Source organism: Rhinoraja longicauda, chromosome 35 (assembly GCF_053455715.1).
Source record: "Rhinoraja longicauda isolate Sanriku21f chromosome 35, sRhiLon1.1, whole genome shotgun sequence".
NCBI classification, from domain to species: Eukaryota; Metazoa; Chordata; class Chondrichthyes; order Rajiformes; family Arhynchobatidae; genus Rhinoraja; species Rhinoraja longicauda.
The window spans coordinates 1,170,057-1,180,944 of NC_135987.1; the positions used below are offsets into that span (position 1 = coordinate 1,170,057).

General features: G+C 45.4%; 1 non-coding gene across 1 annotated transcript; it reads left to right on the forward strand.

Annotated features, from left to right (window-relative positions):
• Positions 1-2,171: 2,171 nt before the first annotated feature.
• On the forward strand, positions 2,172-2,253 carry trnas-gcu (transfer RNA serine (anticodon GCU)). The gene has a single exon. It is a non-coding gene; the product is annotated as a tRNA-Ser (tRNA).
• Positions 2,254-10,888: the final 8,635 nt, after the last annotated feature.

The following is a 10,888-nucleotide window of genomic DNA, read 5'->3' on the forward strand; positions in this document are numbered from 1 at the left end:
CAGTGAGGGTGTGTTTGGAGTCACTGTGATGGATGTTTGTGTTGGGGTCGTGTGTCCTGTGTTCTTTTCTTTTTTGCTGTGTCTTGTGACTGCTGAAATTTCGTTCGGTATTTATACCGAATGACAATAAAGTTCTGTTATACTGTTATACTGTTATGTTATAGAAATCAAAATTTAAAACTGAAAATGCCACCAATCAGTTAACAACCGCACCACAGAGCAAATATTTTAGTTGTTTTAAATAATGTATGCGGAATTTGTAGCCATGACTGATATACTGGATATGCTGACCTTAATGTTTGAACACAATGACCCACGTGCTGTTCCCACGCTACACTGGCCGTGTCTGCAGCAGCGGTGGTGTAACCAGGGTTACCAAATCAAACTCACAAAATACTGAAGTCCCTAGAATAGAAAATTCGCAGAATATCACTCGAAGCAAATGGCACAATTTAACATTAGATTGCCTAAAATCGGGGCTCAAATCCCCTTAATATAGCTAGAATTTATGTTGCGTGATGCAAATAAGTGCTGGTCGATTGAAGTACTGTAAATATATATAGAATTCTAGTTCCAGCAGAGAAGTAACTAAATTGGCAACACGAAGTGAAGTTACAGTTCAACAGTTGCCTACGGCGATCCTCCAGTGTTGCCATTTATAAATTTATGATCCCACTAGCTCGTCTGGTCTTCCCTAAAAGGTTATATTACAGTAGATTTGGGAAATATCCTGCTACTTTGAAATTAGAAAACCATAGGAAGAGAGAAAAAACATATCAAATTTCCAGTTCCATTGCCATTAAAATCAATAAGAGCTTACTAACCACTTTAATGGCAATGCACCTTTTAAGTATAGAAATAAATATATGAATATCTGAATAAATTAAGTTATTCACCCTTCATTCACTCCTCCTGTTTCACTCACCCCAAAATAATTTCATTCGCCCTTGGGTGAACCATTCACCAGTTTAAGAAGCACTGGACTAAAGGTCGGCATTCCGCAATGGGATATGGAATTTAAATCTTCTCAAAATTGATACTTTCCACCAAGTTCTCATCGTCGTGGCTATCCTTTGAGGTCGAAAATAAAGGTCTACGTTCCGTTGTAGCGATTGAATCAATTATTCACTGCTTCCGTGCTGGTTCTTGACTGGGAGCTTTCAGCCATCACACAGCCCGCTCCCGTCGCCTTCCCCATCGCCGAAAGTCTTGTGAAGTTTTGTGCTGTTCACAGAACTAAGGCGCCTGTGCTTGTGTCTGTTTAACGTGTACTCGATGTTGCACTCCAAGAAGCACACGGGCCTTCACAACCCAATCAACTAATTCTAATGGCAAGGAAACCAAGACGATTGGAGCTGATAGATCTGTTGCAGCCTTCATCCGCCTTCACAGCCGTTTATATGAAGATAACTTTGTCGGCCTGGCCCGCGGTTGAGGTCTTGTAGGTTGGATCGTTCTTAGCAAAAATACTAGAGGAGCAAGGTGAACCATTCCGTTGACATCGCCTATACTGAAGTGTAGTACGCAAAGGAGCGGAACGTCCGACATTTTAATAGGCAAAACCCGCAGTTCGTTATGCCTCTCGGAGTGTAATCAGTGTTTTGTGATCAGTTAATCAGTATGTGTAATGATACAAATGCAGAATATATCTCATCTATCAATTCACAGATTATTGTTATTTTTCTTTTTAAATGTTTCTGCAAGTTCCTGCCTACTAAAATGGCGCCATGATATACTACGGTCTTTAGGGTCGAGTGGTCTATCTTGCTCTGCTCTATTATCTTTGGTTCTTAGTCCGGACCCTCATCTTCGACCTTACCGCCATGGGTGGCCCTACCAGAAGCTAATGGTTCCGACCGCATCGCTCTCGGAATTATGGGAACACGCAACCCTCTTCACCACAAGATGAACGATCCAAAGAGGCCACCAAGTTATAAAGCATAAGGAAAAAGAGTAAAAACCTTAACAACCTGCGTGAGTAATCGACATGTTAAGTTAATTGAAAAAGTTCGTTAAATTCCCGAAACAAAGTAATAAACTTGGGAATTGGGGGCGTTTAAGAATTCTGCAATGAAACTGCTTTTGGAAAGCGAAGGGTGGACACCAAATTTAAAGTGCGAAAAAAGAAAAGCAGTTTGTATGAATTAAAAAGCAATATGCTCCAGAAATGAGACGAGGTGGCCGAGAGGTTAAGGCGATGGACTGCTAATCCATTGTGCTTTGCACGCGTGGGTTCGAATCCCATCCTCGTCGTGAGCCGTTCGGCAGAGTTAGTTTTGATTAGTTAAGATTAGAGAAGTGCCACTGGATCCACAGAGTTCACATCGACCATGGTTCACCCGTTCACACTAGTTCGATACTGTCACACATTCTTATGAAGTCCCTACACACTTTGCTAAATTTACAGAGGCCAATTAATCTACAATCTGCGCTTCTTTCGGGTGTGATAATGGCATTTAAGAGGCTCTTGGATAAGCAGATACTGTATATATGCATGGAGTGACAGGAACCACATGTAGGCAGATGAGAGTTGTCTTGGCATCATGAACGGCACAGACATTAGGGGCTGAACGAGTTGTTGCTGTGCTGTGTGTTCTATGCTTTATGTTCCACCTTCCCGTTCCGTTCATGTAATGCTCTTGCGAGAGCTTAAACATGTTCGGTCAGTTGTTTTTAGGTGTTAGAGGTGATCCTACCGAATCACCTGAGAAGCCTGACAAGGTAGGTGCGGAGATGTGTTCACGACGAGAGACTTTCCAACGATAGTACATTGTCACCAGATATGGGGCCGGTCTTGCAAAATGACCTATATTTCCATCAGCGTTAGAATTTAATTCTAGTTCACCGCAGTCTCGCTTCTTGTCAGCCATATACACGTTTCAGCAGAGCCTAGCGAATCTCTGTAGTTTTGCGCTCATGATTCTTGTGCATATTGGAAATATTTAGTAGGAGACAAAAAATGCTGGAGTAACTCAGCGGGACAGGCAGCATCTCCGGAGAGAAGGAATGGGTGACGTTTCAGGTCGAGGACATACTTCAGACTGATGTCAAGGGAGTGGGCAGGACAAAGATAGAATGTAGTCAGAGAGAGCAAGACTGGTTGGAGAACTTGGAAGGGGGAGGGGATAGCGAGGAAATGCAAGGGGTATTTGAAGTTAGAGAAGTGAATGTTCATACCGCTGGGGTGTAAGCTACCCGTGAAATATAAGGTGCTGTTCCTTGAATTTGCGCTGGGCCTCACTCCGACAATGGAGGAGGCGCAGGGCAGAAAGGTCAGATTGGGAATGTGACGGGGGTGGGGGGGTGAAGTGCAGAACAACCGGGAGATCAGGCAAGTTAAGACGGACTAAGCGGGGGTGTTCAGCGAAATGATCCCCGAGCCTGCGCTTCGTCTCGCCGATGTAGAGAAGTTGACACCTGGAACAGCGGATACAGTAGATGAGTTTGGAGGAGGTGCAAGTGAACCTCTGTTTCACCTGGAAAGACTGTCGGGGTCCTTGGATTGAGTCGATGGGGGAGGTAAAGCGATAGGTGTTACATCTCCTGCGGTTGCAGGGGAAAGAACCTGGGGAGCGGGTGTTTTGTGTGGGAAGGGACGAGTTGGCCTGGGAGGGAACGGTCTCTGCGAAAAGCAGACAGGGGTAGAGATGGGAATAAGTGGTCACTGTGGGATCCCGATGGATGTGGCGAAAGTGTTGGGAGAGTGGGCAGGAAAGTGGCAGATGGAATTTTGTGCAGCAAAAGTTAATTGGCAAATCAAATCGGCAGCAAGGAAGAAAAAGCAATGGCAGCATTTATTTAAGAGGGCTAGAATACAAAAACAGGGATGTAATATTGCGGCTGTAAAAGGCGCTGGCCAGGTCTCATTTGGAGTATTTCGAGCAATTTGGGGAACCATATCTGAGGTAGGAAATGGTAGCTCTGGAGACGGTCCAGAATTGATGTACAACAATGACCGCAGGAACGTGGGGGTTAATATACGATGCTCGTTTGACGGCATTGGGCTTGTACTCGCTGGAATTTAGAAGGATCAGAGCGGATCTCATTGGAACTTACCAAACAGTGGAAGGCTGGGATAGAGTGGATGTGGCGAGGATATGTCCACCAGTGGAAAAGTCTAGGACGTGCGGTCATAGTCTCAGAATCAAAGAACTTTCCTTTAGGAACGAGGAATTTCATTAGTCAGAGGGTGGCGAATCTGTGGAATTCTTTGCCACAATAGCTGTGGAGGCCAAGTCAATGGATGTTTTTAAGGCAGATGTAGATAGATTCCTGATTAGTACGAGTGTCAAGAGTTATGGGGAAAAGGCAGGAGAATGGGGTTAGCAGGGAGAGATAGATCAACCATTATTGAATGACGGAGTGGCTTTGATGGGCTGAATCCACAGCTCCTATCACTTATGAATATATCCAAATTCACAGCCTGGTTTAAGAAACGTAGAGACCGACCATTAATGATGGAGGTGATCTGAGAATTTATGTTTGAAGCAGCAATGTAGCCGTAATAGCTCAGTTGGGAGAGCGTTCGACTGAAGAACTAAAGGTCCCTGGTTTCCGTAGTGGTACCCATTACTTTCAATTTCCCTGATCTATACTTGATTTTGCGCCGGCGCTTTTGCTGTGACACATCCATTAGTTTTGCTTTCTCCGGGTTTAACAATAACCTGCCTTATTTTTTCGACGACGGGCAACTATTGAATTTCCTGTGGGTATCTCAGTTTCCTCTACCAGATATGTGGTCGGGAAGTACATTGACAACTGTACATCATCCCGGTATGAAAGTGGGTTGGACGATGTAGGAGAATTAAATAGATCGGTGGTGAGCGTAGCCACGAAGTGGGCAAAGGCCTTGTTTCTGTGCTTTGTCACTCGGTCGGTTTCTCTGATGGGCAACACGTCCAGCACTGACACCTGAAAGTCAGCTTTTCCGAGCTTGAGTGGCAGCAGGAATAATTACGATTATTAATGAGACTGAGCGTTGATCCTCTCAAGTGCAACCAGGAGTTGTCATTGATTTCTCGTAGGTCCGAGAGAATTGCGGACAGCAAATGATTGGCATTCGTATCGTCAGGACCGGACAGTGTCATTTGGCTGAAGAGTATAAAACGAGATATAGATCTCGTACATAAATAGGGGTAGAAATGGCAGATGGAGTATAATCTGAGTGAGTGTGACGTGATGCACTTTGGGAGGTCGAATGTAAGTGGAATATGCACAGGTAATGGCAAGACGCTCAACAGCATTGCTATGCAGAAGAATATTGTGGCCCAGGTGTCCCTGAAAGTGGCAACACGAGTCAATATAGTGGTTAAAAAAGGCGTATGATTGGGACTCAGACCTTCCCCTCCATATGTCGCAGCTGAAGTTCCGTTCCGCTCCCCCACACTCACCATGGAGTAATTTGTAAACTCTGTTACTCCTTTCCAATGTGCTGTCCGGAGCGCCCACAAGTATCATGTGTTGGGAGCAGAATTCGGGCATTCGGCCCATCAAGTCTATTCCGCCATTCAATCATGGCTGATCTATCTTTCCCTCCTCACCCCATTCTCCCACCTTCTCCCTAAAACCTCTGACACCCGTATGGTTTCAATATGATCGTATGATTTGCCGCTCGCTAAGGAGTCATAACTTATGACCAGGTTTTCACGGTGTCAGCTGAAAGGAATTGTCTTTCGGTATTAAGACGCACTCTGGCACTATCGCACATTCCTTCCCCCCTCACAACTGAATCTCAAAGCCTTATGTCCCTATTGTAATAGCGCCACCTTTGGTTGGAGGATTGTAAATGATTGAATAAACCACAGTACAGCTGTGCAGTCATGTTCCGGTCAGCAGTGAGTTAACTTGTTATTCTGTGTCTGAGCTCAAGATATCACACCTATCACCAATGTTTTCTTCCAATTCGGAGCCTTGCATGGATAATAATTTCCGTCCAAGTCTTGCGGGATCGGCCTCGCCAATAGAATCAAAGGAACATAGAAAAGCAAAACAAAGGAACTGCGGATTCTGGTTGACAAAGAAGACTCAATGTGCTCACGTAACCCGCACATTGTGTCTTCTTTCGTGAACCAGCAACTGCAGTTCCTTTTTGTTACCCTTGTACTTTGTTTCTTCTCTTGTACACCTGCCTTGTACACCATTTTGTTGTTTCTGGAGATGATGCATGACCGCTGAATTACTCCAGCAATTTATGTGTTCCTTCCACTTCTTCTCCAAATGCCTTTTAAACGTTGTTGTTGTATTTGCCTCGACCAACGCCTCTGCTAACCGGCCTCTACCCTCAGATCTTTTTTACATTTGCTCCCCTCTCAATTTACACATAGGCCCTTCCTTTCTATGTTACCTTGGGGGAATAATTCTGACTATTTTCTATCTATCCCTTTATTTTATTTTAACTCAAACGTCACCGTTCCATTGCGAATAAAGACATTCTTCGTCGTTCATCCCCCGCCCCAACCTTTCTCCACCTACTTTCGTACCTTGTCTGCTGTCACTCGACATTATCATGCCCCCTCCGCACTTAGCTCCATCTGCTGATCATCCGCCGCTCGTTCCTGTCCACATGTCATCTACCCGCCACGATCTTACCCCTGAACATTTCCAATTTATACGGGCTTTCTTTCCTTCTCGACGATGAGTGCTGATGAATCATCGGAAATTCCTTTGTACCCACAGATGCTACGAACTGTGCTGTTCCTCCAGCAGTTTGATTTTTTATTGTTCCAGATATCAGCAGCTGCGGTTTATTGTGCATCCCTGTGTCATCCTGAATAGAGTGGTGAGAGCACGCTCGGCGAATGTTATACGTTATTGTTATGTTAACATGGAAGTGAACACATTCCTTTGTATTTTCCATTTATTCGATTGAACGCTGTGTTTATCGGTTTCCCCCGTTTGCTCTTTAATAAGCCGGAGACCACAGATATTGGAATCTGGAGCTAACTCTCGACCGCTGTTGGAAATCACAACCGCAAGCAGCATCTGTGGAGATAAAAGCCTGGTCGACGTTTCCGATCTGGACTCTGAAGCCCCGAGAGGTCAGAACGGAGAAGTTGAGCTTATAGGACTTGATATTACAATCCTACTATAATTGACACCTTCTTAATATCTTGAGTGGGAGGAGGGGTAAAGACTTCATTGGGGTCATCAAGTGGGCACCCTCGGTGTTTCGTTGATAGGCCCACGACACCTTCAGTGTTCTCAACAGCGACACCTGGGACGCGCTCCCCTCCGTTTTTGCCCCTCTTGCTTGTCATTTTGCAGCCCAGTTGGAGTCCTCCCTCTTCAGCCACAGCCAGTTGCTGCTTCGCTCGGCAGCCTCTGAGAGCGACCTGACGGCTTGCCGGAAGGCCTGTTCTCGAACTCCCATTCCCTTCAGGAGTCTGGTTGTTGACATGGCTACAAACCCTCTACAACCAACCTCTGCAGGGAGCACCTGGGCACGCCAGCCGCGTTGTTCTGGCTGGGCTGCTAAGTCTCAATACTTCAGACATTTGCGTCCATGCGCTTCAACAACTGCAGCCTCCCAAGGCACAGTTAAGTCCACGATGTATAGGGACTTCTGTGAGGTTGACCACAAGATCAGGTGCGGCCTGAGATTAGTTGTGATGATCTCTGGTGGAAAGATGAGCTTCTGATCTAGATCAGCCTGCGTTTTCCAGTCCCGGGCAGTGTCCAGGAGGCTCGGTTCCTTTGTTGCAAATGGTTTCACTGGAAGTTGTCCCGCGTTTACAAAGGAGTGGTTTTCCAGAAGCCAGGCGTTGGGGGAGGGAGGGCATTGGTGGTAGTTCTGCTACCTTCCAAGGTGATCGCCAGATGTCGCAGGAGGAGTATACAGAGACTAGAAAGTTGTAGTGGAAACGAATTAAGGGCAGATAAGACAGATGGAAGCAAATGGGCGAGGGGAGAGGGAGAGACGTGACAGAGGCTGGTGGTTGATAGGTAGAGCCAGAGTGGAAATTGATATTTGGCAGATGATTGATGAAGGAGTGGGTATGGGAAGGAAGAAACAAATAGGTAGATTGGTATGTTTGGACAAGAATCGCGACCCGAAACGTCACCTATTCCTTTTCTCCAGTTGAAGAAGGGCCTTGACACGAAATGTCACGTATTCCCTTTTTCCGGGTCTCAAAAGGGTCTCGAAACGAGACATCTCTCATTCAGTTTCTGCAAAGATGCCGAGTGACCCACTCAGTCACTGCAGCCTTTGTGTATATCTTGGGTATGTCCGGTATATGGAGTCAGGTCGGGAGGGTAGCCAGTCTTGCTAACTCGGGAGGAGGAGGGATGAAGTATATAAAGAAGACGTAATGGACCCTGGATGGAGTGTTACAGTTGTCCAATGATCCTTTTCCTCTTTAGTCTCTGAGTTCATTAATCAATGCAATCATTGAGTTATATAGAATCTCATAGTACAGAGGTAGAACGACGGGTCATGACCTTGCTCGTGATAGCGAATGGCAAAGCGAAGATCGAGAAAGGCAGCAGGGTTTGCAAAAGTCAAACGATAGCAGTTGTGATCGTTTGGGAGGACCAAGTGTATTCAAAGTCCGGGAGAATAACCAGCAAGACAAAATCGGCGGCCAGCAGAAGTGAACAATCCAACCAAAGGTAAAACTGTGATTTAAAATGTGAAATTGTCGGAATCGAACCCACGCCTCCGGTGGAGACTGCGACCTGAACACAGCGCATTAGACCGCTCGGCCATCCTGACAGCAAATCATTCCAGATAAAGATAGGGGTCATTGCAGCAATCAATAAGAATGATTAAATTATATTCATTTTTCCGCAGTTGAGAATCCGAGAATTTGTTTTGCTGCCGTTTTAGGTTAACGTTACATTTCACAAGCGAGTGAACGTCTCATAATAGTTTATTAAAATCTCACAAATTCAACGATGTGAGTGGAAATGAGCTGGTTTAGCAAATTAATGTCCCTGCCGTCGGAGCTGGGAAGAGCCACAATTGTATATATTTACAGCAATACCGAGAAACATACATCGAGACCAAAGAGAAAGGGATTGTTGAGGATTCATCGGGACTCAGCGTAGAGAAGGGAAGATAGCCGGCATAAATCTGTAATATGTAATAAACTTGTTCCGCACATCTCCTTTAAACTTTATCCCTCTCACCTTAAACCTATAGTCTCCTACCTTTGACATTTGCACCCTGTGATAAACATTCTGACTATCTAATCTATTTTCAATAGACAATAGACAATAGACAATAGGTGCAGTAGGCCATTCAGCCCTTCGAGCCAGCACCGCCATTCAATGCGATCATGGCTGATCACTCTCAATCAGTACCACGTTCCTGCCTTCTCCCCATAACCCCTCACTCCGCTATCCTTAAGAGCTCTATCCAGCTCTCTCTTGAAAGCATCCAACGAACTGGCCTCCACTGCCTTCTGAGGCAGATAATTCCACACCTTCACCACTCTCTGACTGAAAAAGTTCTTCCTCATCTCCGTTCTAAATGGCCTACCCCTTATTATTAAACTGTGGCCCCTTGTTCTGGACTCCCCCAACATTGGGAACATGTTTCCTGCCTCTAATGTGTCCAATCCCCTAATTATCTTATATGTTTCAATAAGATCCCCCCTCATCCTTCTAAATTCCAGTGTATACAAGCCTAATTGCTCCAGCCTTTCAAACATACGACAGTCCCGCCATTCCGGGAATCAACCTAGTGAACCTACGCTGCACGCCCTCAATAGCAAGAATATCCTTCCTCAAATTTGGAGACCAAAACTGCACACAGTACTCCAGGTGCGGTCTCACCAGGGCCCGGTACAACTGTAGAAGGACCTCTTTGCTCCTATACTCAACTCCTCTTGTTACGAAGGCCAACATTCCATTGGCTTTCTTCACTGCCTGCTGTACCTGCATGCTTCCTTTCAGTGACTGATGCACTAGGACTCCCAGATCTCGTTGAACATCCCCTCTTCCTAATTTGACACCATTCAGATAATAATCTGCCTTTCTATTCTTACTTCCAAAGTGAATAACCTCACACTTATCTACATTAAACTGCATCTGCCATGTATCCGCCCACTCACACAACCTGTCCAAGTCACCCTGCAGCCTTATTGCATCTTCCTCACAATTCACACTACCCCCCAGCTTAGTATCATCTGCAAATTTGCTAATGGTACTTTTAATCCCTTCATCTAAGTCATTAATGTATATCGTAAATAGCTGGGGTCCCAGCACCGAACCTTGCGGTACCCCACTGGTCACTGCCTGCCATTCCGAAAGGGACCCATTTATCCCCACTCTTTGCTTTCTGTCTGTCAACCAATTTTCTATCCATGTCAATACCCTTCCCCCAATACCATGTGTTCTAATTTTGCCCACTAATCTCCTATGTGGGACCTTGTCGAAGGCTTTCTGAAAGTCGAGGTACACCACATCCACTCACTCTCCCCTGTCAATTTTCCTAGTTACATCCTCAAAAAATTCCAGTAGATTTGTCAAGCATGATTTCCCCTCCGTAAATCCATGCTGACTCGGAAGGATCCTGTTACTGCTATCCAAATGCTCAGCAATTTCGTCTTTTATAATTGACTCCAGCATCTTCCCCACCACTGATGTCAGACTAACTGGGCTATAATTACCCGTTTTCTCTCACCCTCCTTTCTTAAAAAGTGGGATAACATTTGCTATCCTCCAATCCACAGGAACTGATCCTGAATCTATAGAACATTGAAAAATGATCTCCAATGCTTCCACTATTTCTAGAGCCACCTCCTTATGTACCATGGGATGCAGACCATCAGGCCCTGGGGATTTATCAGCCTTCAGTCCCATCAGTCTACCCAAAACCATTTCCTGCCTAATGTGGATTTCCTTCAGTTCCTCCATCACCCTAGGTTCTCCGGCCCCTAGAACA